Here is a 10,465-nt window from a genome sequence, read left to right on the forward strand (position 1 = left end):
TTTGTCACAAAAACTCAAATATCTCAAAACCCTATCTTTTTACCAACTTCAATTTTTTAGGGGAAATGGCCCATTATATCAGCTATCTACCATAAAATTTTGGTGATGGTAAACTGATAAACAAAAAAGTTATGACATTTCAAACATTTCACAATTTTTACATTTAGTAACAAAAAAAAATTTTTTTCTGTGTAAATTATTTCGAGAATTATATTTTGATGCTGATTTTATTGTAAAGGCTACCGCCTGAATTAAACAAGTTGTTTTCATGATACTTTAGTTTGATTATTCGTAATTACTATAGTATCTATTTGAAACTTAGACGCGATCCAGTGTTGTGATCAAAAATATTGAGATTGTCATACTTTTTATTGTACGTGACTGGTGAAAAAATCCCTTGATAGTGTTGAAAAGCTGTTGATTATAAGAAAAATGGAATTGAATTTATTTTTAAGACAAAAGCTGTATAATAAAAGTTTTTTTTATACGCGTATACGTCTAGTTTATCCGCAAAAAAAATCCCTCTTACACACTTATTTCTGAATTGCCTGTTCGGTACTTTTTTGACGAGATTATAACAGCAGTACGATCTCGGTAGTTTCGGTAATCGATTTTACTGAGGCTCAGTAAAACAACTGTCAAAATCGTATGGAAAAGGTTGCATTTTTGCTGAACGAGTTCGGTGCTCAGCAGTTTTAATCTCGTCAAAAAATTACCGAACTCGGTAATCAAAATTAAGTGTGTAGAGAACAGACTTTATGATCGGAAGAATGCGAGTAACTTCAACAACAACAAATGCATAAGAGGTACATACCACAGACAAACAGACGAAACGCCTAGAACAATTTTAGTGAAAATTCATCGCCCAGTTCACACTATCACCACCTGGTGGAAATGTTTCACGAAACACTGCGTTGTGCAATATCGTCATCAGAAGGCGCTAGTGTGAAACGTCAAACGCAAAGAAAAACGATGGGCGCTCTTCTTGTTATGAAAGCCACAACCAAGATTCAAAATGATCGTTGAAGGCGTGGTCAATGAAAATTTCGCCAGTGTTACGTTTGTTTGTCTGTATACATACCTGACAATGCTCACGAAAAAAACAAAAAAATACTACCGCTATGAATATTAAAAATTGTATAGTATTTTTTTTTCTTCAGCCACCAACACCAAACAAGTAAGTTAAAATTAATAAGTGATTTTGTTTATTATAATCTAACGAACAAGATGAACAGTCGCTTTCTCAAAGGTCTTCAACTCAACGCTCTCTTGTAGACCGTTTGATGAAAAAAAATGTTCAAAAGAGTTACGAAATCTCACCGAAAGCACCATAGATAAACTGAAAGAGACTGGTTATGCCCAAATGTCCACATTGTGTACAAAATTACGCATTTGCACGTCCTGCCGTCTAGAATTTGACAAACGAGCCATCTGTATATCATCGGTAAAGCAGGGCGCAGGAAGTTCGAAAACGACAACAACTGAGAAATTGCCATCAGCGACATCTGTTTAAACAATTTAATTACGCCCCTTTTCAAAAATGCCCTGTAATATTCTTCAACATCTATACCCATTTCAATATTTTTAACGTTGCAAAACACGCTTTCAACATTCATCTTGAAGAAGAGGGAAAACACTTGTCCTCAAATGTAACAGCAAATTAATGAATAAACGGACTAATGCGCGGAGGGCGTGATAAAATCGGAACATTACGGTACATAGTATATTATATTATATGTATATATAATATATAATAAAAACAACTTGTTTTACTCACGCAAGGCCATTAACAATAAAATCAGCATCAAACTTCAATTTCCGGCCGAAATAATTTACACTAAAAAAAATTATTACTAAATGTGAAAATTGTGAAATGTTTGAATTGTCATAACTTTTTTGTTTATTTTCATGGTAGATTGCTAATACAATGGACCGTTTTCTCTAAAAAATTACGTTGGTAAAAAGATAGGGTTTTGAGATATTTGAGTTTTTGTGACAAAAATGATATTTTTTAATGTTAAAAAAGATTTTTTTCACAGTGTATATTTTCTTAGGAATCGCCATTTAGTTATCTAACTTTGCTGAACAATAAAATCAGCATCAAATCGCGATTCCCGGCCGAAATAATTTACACAGAAAAATTTTTTTTACTAAATGTAAAAATTGTGAAATTTTTGAAATGTTATAACTTTTTTGTTTATTAGTTTACCATTACCAAATTTTTATGGTAGATTGCTAATACAATGGACCGTTTTCCCTAAAAAATTCAAGTTGGTAAAAAGATAGGGTTTTGAGATATTTGAGTTTTTGTGACAAAAATGATGTTTTTCAATGGTAAAATAGATTTTTTTTCACAGTGTATATTTTCTTAGAAATCACCATTTAGCTATCTAACTTTGCTGAAAAATTCATAACAATCGAACAATCCGTTTTTGCTGTGCATATTTTTGAATATTTTTGAACCATTTTCACATACACCCTTTTGAAAAGTTAGTCGTGGCTCTAAATAAAAATTTGATATCGAAAAATGGCGATTTAGATGGAACTGAAAAACTGTGCAAAGTTTCAGTTCAATAGAAAATCATGAATTAAAAATTTTCCTTAATTTTGATGCTGTTGCTTGGAATCGCTCTACTGTAGGTGATGTATGTACGTACAGTATAACGAGTTAGCAGTGGTGCGACTTGTAAAGTATATTGGATGGATCGTATCGATGTTAGACCACCCATTTAGTTGGTTGTAGGTGGAAGTGAAAAAGTAAACCACAGTTGTTAACAGGAAGACACCTGTTTCACTGTTCCTAATCCGCTTACTAGTGGTGGTTGAGGAAGGAGGAACAGAAAATGTGGGGAGTCAACGAATTTGGTCAGTAGGATATTAAGGTCGGACGCTCCCTCAAAATTTCGATTACAAGTTCTGATACTTAATTAACTTAAAATAACTCATTACTACTTACTTACTCATTAATACTACTTACTTATTTACTTACTTTCTTAATTTCTTACTTGCTCACTTACTTACTTACTTACTCACTTATGTACATACTTACTTACTTACTTACTTACTTGCTTTCTTACTTACTTACTCACTTACTTACTTTCTTACTTATTCACTTATCTACTTACTTACTGCTTTCTTTCTTATTTACAAACTTTCTTACTAACTTGCTCACTCAACTATAACTTCTGTTTCGAAATGATTTTCGCAAAATGTAAATGACCTGAACTAATGAGGGGTTAAAGTTTGGAAAGCAGAATTGAAAATCGATTACACTTTTTACGATGTACGAAAATTACGCATTGTGAAGCTGCTGGTCCAACGATTTCGGGGTGAATGGTTTGCCGATTAACAATTCAGGGCACAGTAGTAACTACACTCATCTCTCACCGATCGCTCGTCGCAGTCGGACGCGTTTATCTTTCGCAGCGAGTTAAAGCTAGTGGAGTTTTTTTTCTTCACCGTTGTGAAGTTTTTTTTATATCGGTTGTGCATCCTACTAGTAGCGAAAGATCAACATCGATCGCTAGTGGAGAGAGTAGCTAAGTCTAGCGAAGCTAGTCTTGGACTATTCCACCAAACAATCATCGACGGTACCAAAAACCCGTAACCCAGAATCGACGACGCCGTAAACCATCGGCAGAGGTACAGCCAAACCGGCATTGGCATCTGCGGCAATTACCCATTCATCGGACGACCGGGCACGGGCGACAAACAAACAACACACAGTGCTGTGACGGGTATTGTTCGAGTGGCTTGAAGGTCATCACGTCGTGCATCTAGCTGTGGGTAATTATTTCGTTTGTGTCTTTCTCTGCCGTTGTCACACCGTGGGTCAAAAACGTTTTCTCTGAAATCCCTTTTTTATTTGATTTTCTAATCACTTTTCGCTCAAACATATTTTCAAATTAGAAATTTATTTTTGAATTAACGTAGATCTACGTAAGTGAATTACTTCTTTATTATATTCTTTTCGTATTATTATTTTTTGTATATATATATATATATATATATATTTTTTTTTTTCTTCAAATATTTTTTTTTTCATTTGCATTTTTTTTATTAGTACCTAAAATAATTGTAGATAGATCTCTTTATTTTGTCAATTTTCTTTCGTTTTTTGGTATAGTTTTCATACGGCTATCTAGTATCTATTCAGCCAACCTTGATTCTTGCTTTGCTGCGGCAGCACACACAAGGCCCGCATGGAAGAAAATGATACAGGTGGGGGTTCGCTCGAATTCATATTTTCATCTGACGATGAGCCTGCCTTAAGCCAATCCACTGAATCAATAGTAGAAACCCAGAATTTTGTGGCTATGGAAACTGGAGAAAATGAAAATGCTGCTCCTCCCGTTGTTCCAGTGGTTTCTCAAGTACCGCTAGGTACCGCTCCTACCGGAAATGTATCTCTTATTAACCCAGTGAACGAACCACGACTGATGGTACAAAAACCCATGTATAGTAGTTTCGGTCTTCCTGACAATACAAACCAACCCTCCACATACCCCTCTACCAGTGGTTCCTCACTTAATCCGGCGACCCCCCGCGCGAAAGCTTACCCACCCGGATCTAAGGGTCCCTTTCTGGTTTTCTTCCGGCCCAAACCGAATGGAAAAAAATTAAATAAGTTACAAATCGCAAAAGATCTGGCAAAATCGTTTCGCGGAGTTCTGGAGATAGACTCACCCAGCCGCGACAAGCTGCGTGTCATAGTAAATGACCCCGATCAGGCGACAAAGATCGCTAACTTTGAGCTCTTTACGCGGGAATATAAAACATATCTGCCTAGCCTCGAGATAGAGTGCTACGGAGTGGTCACCGACGATAATTTAACCTGTGCTGCAATCATGTCTGGAGCTGGTGGGTTTAAAAATCGTGCCGTCCCACTGGCTCCAGTACTTGATGCCGTCCAAATGAACAAGGCACAACCAGACGGCTCAAAACAACCGTCGAATTCTTTCCGGGTGACCTTTTCCGGCACCGCTCTTCCGAGCGTTCTCGTGGTTGGGCTTCTTCGATTACCTGTTCGCCTCTACGAACCGAAGGTAATGCATTGTGCAAAATGCCAGCAGTTGGGGCACACCGCACTTTACTGTAGCAATAAACCACGTTGCGGTATGTGCGGTGAACAACATGCGGAGGGCTCCTGCAATATGGAGCCAAAATGTGCCACTTGTGGCGAATCTCCGCCCCACGAGCTCAGTGCATGCCCGAAGTACGTAGAGCGGGAGAAACATTCCATAAACTCCTTAAAACAGCGGTCAAGGCGATCTTATGCAGAAATGCTGAAAAAGATCGCCCCGACTGCTGTTCCAGTTGCCCAACCCTCTACTAGTACTAATATCTTTGCAACCCTGCCGGATAACGATCAAGGCTCTGACTCTGAGGATGGTGTAGAGTACACTATGATTGAGACAGGGACGAAAAGAAAGCGAGCTGTTGCAAAACGGCACATGCAACAGCGAGCTTCTCAAAACGTTCCTGTTGCTCAACCAGCTCTTCAAACCCCTCTGATAAAATCAAGAAGTAGCGGGAGCACCAAAAAGGTATCGCCTCCAGGTTTCAAATTTTCGGCTGGAGATTTTCCGTCACTTCCGGGAGCATCTAAAACCCCAGATGCCCCAGTTTTTCGCCCAGAAAGCAAAAAGACTAGTCAACAGGAACGTCGACAAAACCCAGTCGGTCTTTCCGGAAAATTGACTCTTTCTGGGATAGTGGATATCATCTTCGAAACGTTTAATATCTCACCCGTAATAAGAAGTTTGATAAACATGGCACTTCCCTTTGTGACACCTCTTCTGAAGCAACTGGCTTCACAATGGCCGATTCTTGAATCTTTCATATCTTTCGATGGCTAATTTGTCCAGCGAGGTCGGAGATATGATTGAAGTCCTACAGTGGAATTGTAGAAGCCTAATTAAAAATATGGATGCGTTCAAATTTTTAGTTCACAGTACACGTTGTGACATATTTGCCCTTAGTGAAACATGGTTAACTTCCGATAAAGACATTTCTTTCCACGATTTTAATATTATTCGTCGTGATCGAGGGGATGGATATGGAGGGGTGATCTTGGGGATCAATAAGCTCCATTCCTTTTATAGAATTGATTTCCCCCCGATGAACGGCACTGAAATAGTTGCATGCCATGTTACTATACAAGGAAAAAGTTTCAGCGTAGCCAGTGTTTATATACCGCCTAGTACAAGATTATCTCGCAGAGATCTTGCGGAAATATGCTGTGCTATGCCTGCGCCTTGGTTGATCCTAGGAGATTTTAATGCACACGGAACAGCCTGGGGGTCTCCGAAGGACGACAATCGCGCAACCCTGATATATGACCTCTGTGACTATTTCAATTTGACAATTTTGAACTCCGGGGAAGCAACGCGAATTAAACCTCCAGATCCTCCAAGTATGTTAGACCTCTCAATATGTTCGAATTCACTATCATTGGATTGCACGTGGAAGGTAATTCAGGATCCCCATGGTAGTGATCATCTGCCGATCAAAATTTCAGTCACCAATGGTTCGTGTCAGGCTCGCCAGATCGACGTCGCGTATGACCTTACGAAGCATATCGACTGGGGTAAATATGCTGAATTGGTCTCAGAGGGCGAGCAGTCGGTTGACGTTCTTCCACCGCAGGAAGAGTACCAATTCTTGTCCGGATTAATCGTCGAAAGTGCTCTACAAGCGCAGCGTAGACCGGTTCCGGGAACTTCGATACGGCGAAGACCCCCCACATTGTGGTGGGATGAGGAATGTACCGGAGCCTATCGCGAAAGATCCGCCGCGTTTAAAACATACCGGAAGCGAGGTACACGGGAGAACTACGAGTGGTATTCCTCTCTCGTCCATAAATTCGCGAACCTCGTGAAGGCGAAGAAACGGGGTTATTGGAGGAATTTCGTCAACGGTTTATCGCGGGAGACGTCAATGCGAACTCTCTGGACGGTCGGAAGGAGAATGCGCAACGCGGTATCGGTTAATGAGGATCGAGAAAGCTCGCCTCGATGGATTTTCGATTTCGCAAAGAAAGTCTGTCCGGATTCGGTCCAAGTACAAGCGAATTTTCGTCGTTATCCACCCGAAAGGAATGCGATGGATTCACCCTTTTCGATGCTAGAATTCTCACTCGCGCTTCTGTCATGTAACAACTCTGCCCCAGGAATGGATAGAATTAAGTTCAACTTGCTTAAAAGCCTCCCAGACGTCGCAAAGAGGCGCTTGTTGAATTTATTCAATCTATTCTTGGAGAGCAACACTGTTCCGGATGACTGGAGACGAGTGAGGGTTATTGCCATTCAAAAGCCCGGGAAGCCCGCGTCGGATCACAACTCGTACCGTCCAATTGCGATGTTGTCGTGCTTACGGAAGCTGCTAGAGAAGATGATTCTCCATCGGCTTGACAAATGGGTTGAATCGAATGGCCTTCTTTCGGATACTCAATTCGGTTTCCGCAGAGGCAAGGGAACGAGCGATTGTCTGGCGCTGCTTTCTACTGAAATTCAACTGGCCTACGCTCAAAAAGAGCAAATGGGCTCAGTATTTTTGGATATTAAGGGGGCTTTTGATGCCGTTTGCGTTGATGTCCTTTCAGACAAACTCCACGAGTGTGGGCTTTCTCCGATTTTAAACAACTACTTGTACAACTTGTTGTCTGAGAAGCACATGTTTTTCTCTCATGGAACCTCGGCAACTTCACGAATTAGTTACATGGGTCTCCCCCAGGGCTCATGCTTAAGCCCCCTTCTTTACAATTTTTACGTCAGAGACATCGACGAATGTCTCGTGGAAAATTGCTCGCTACGACAGCTTGCGGACGACGCCGTGGTCTCTATCACCGGACCAGAGACGGAAGATCTGCAAGGACCACTGCAAGATACCTTAGACAATTTGTCTACTTGGGCTGTAAAGCTGGGTATCGAATTCTCTCCGGAGAAAACTGAGTTAGTTGTCTTTTCTAGGAAGCGTGATCCAGCAGATCTAGAGCTTCAATTTTTGGGTAGGGAACTCACTCAAAGTCTTTCACATATGTATCTGGGGGTCTGGTTCGACTCTAAATGCACCTGGGGAAAGCACATTAATTATCTGTATCAGAAGTGCCAACAACGAATCAACTTCATGCGTACACTCACCGGAACATGGTGGGGAGCCCACCCGGAAGATCTGATAAAGCTTTATCGTACAACGATACTGTCGGTTCTCGAATACGGTAGCTTTTGCTTTCAGTCCGCCGCGAAAACACACATCCTGAAGCTAGAGCGTATCCAGTATCGTTGTCTTCGGATCGCGTTAGGCTGCATGAACTCGACGCACACAATGAGTTTGGAGGTACTAGCAGCTGTACTCCCTTTATCAGATCGTTTCGTGGAATTGTCGTTAAGGTTCCTCATCCGCTGTGAGGTGCTGAATCCATTGGTAATTGAAAACTTTGAGAAGCTGATCGAACGAATTCATCAAACAAAGTTTATGACAGTGTACTACTCGTACATGACTCTGGAGGTTCACCCTTCGAATGTTCTCAACCGTGATTGCTTCCCAGACTTCTACAATTCCACTATAGTTTTTGATCTGTCCATGTTGCAAGAAATCCGTGGAATTCCAGATCCGCTCCGATCGGAGCACATTCCAAAAATTTTTGCAAACAAGTTTGGCCAAGTCAGTTGCGACAGAAGGTTTTTCACTGACGGGTCAAAAACAAATGATTCCACTGGATTTGGTGTATTTAATGAGCTTCATAGCGCCGCCCATAAACTTCAAAGTCCTTGCTCAGTATACATCGCAGAATTGGCGGCTATACACTACGCATTAGAGCGAATCGCCTCTCTTCCCTCTGATCAATATTTCATTTTTACGGATAGTCTCAGCTCAATAGAGGCTATTCGTTCAATGAGGCCGGTAAAGCACTCTCCGTATTTCCTCAGTGAAATACGATCTACCCTGAGTGCTTTATCGAATCAAGCATATAATATCACCTTGGTTTGGGTCCCTTCGCATTGCTCGATCCCGGGCAATGAGAAAGCGGACTCACTCGCCAAGGTGGGCGCTATGGAAGGCGATATTTATGACCGTCATATCGCTTTCAATGAATTTTTTTCGATTGCTCGTCAGCATGCCTTGGTCAGTTGGCAACAAAAATGGGATGCAGGAGAGTTGGGCAGGTGGTTACACTCAATTCTCCCACAGGTATCGAAGACGGCGTGGTTCAAGGGGTTGGATATGGGTCGAGATTTTATCAAGATAATGTGTCGACTTATGTCCAATCACTACTCTCTGGGCTCGCATTTCTATCGAATAGGGCTCACAGATAGCAATCGTTGTAGCTGTGGTGCAGGCTATCAAGATATCAACCATGTTGTGTGGGAATGCCCCGAATACGGTATTGCCAGATCCGATTTATGTGCCTCCCTCAGGGCCCGAGGGAAACCAGAAAAGAAAGACATTAGGGATGTGTTGGGTACGCTTGATCTTGACTACATGAAGCTTGTATACGACTTTTTGAAACAAGCTGAAGTCTCCGTTTGATACCCCCGTCTTGTTGTTCCACTTGTCCACCTCGTGTCCCTTCGAAAATCGTTTGTTTGTATCGTTACAGGTTGTTTGTCCACTTTACGTTTGACTAGCAGCAACTACGCTACGCCACGCTGCTGAAAGTCAACGAATGCCCCTATTACCCCATCCCTTCCTTAAACATTATTGTTCCCCCTAACCTCGACCAAACCGCGAGTTTTACGGTTCCCCAAAGCTAACCTAGTTAATAAGTCAAACATATGAAATTGTAAAATAGACCAAAATGAATTCGGCTCCGTAATGCCTGATGGCGCATGAGCCTTAAATAAACGATTAAGTAATAAAAAAAAAAAAAAAAAAAGTAACTACACTCATCATCCCATCGCATTTGGGGTGAATGAATGAAGCCCTCGCTCATTTTCCATCATCGGCCTGCTGCAAGAGATGTGTGATTACTATCACTTTCTAGATTCACCTCGATCGCGCTCGTTGACTCGCATTCCTGACTGATCGTTTTCCCATCTTGTACCTTTCTGTGTGTACCTACATGGCGGTCGGTGTGGTGACGATGATGACGCGCGAAGGTTGTGGTGACTTCCTTTTACGGTGACCTTCTTTCGCTCCGGCATCAGCGACATGCGACGACGACGACGATCGATATTGAATTGTGTTGATTGAATGTCCAAGATTTCCCCCCGGCAGCAAATTCGACAATCATACATCTCCGGCGCGGCGCGGCGGCGTTCAGCAGCGGTGTGATGATGTGTCAACATCGACCGACGATGACAAAACAATTTTCGTGATTTTCTGCCTTCTGTTTTAATTGGATTGACCACCACCTGGTCGTGTCGTCTCGTCGTCGATTACCGATACCGGCAATGATCGACTTTCGCGGTCCAATTTCGGGTGCTTTCCAATTCGATCTTATTGGTGGACACGCTTATCTCGT

This window comes from Aedes albopictus, chromosome 3 (assembly GCF_035046485.1).
Source record: "Aedes albopictus strain Foshan chromosome 3, AalbF5, whole genome shotgun sequence".
Lineage (NCBI taxonomy): Eukaryota > Metazoa > Arthropoda > Insecta > Diptera > Culicidae > Aedes > Aedes albopictus.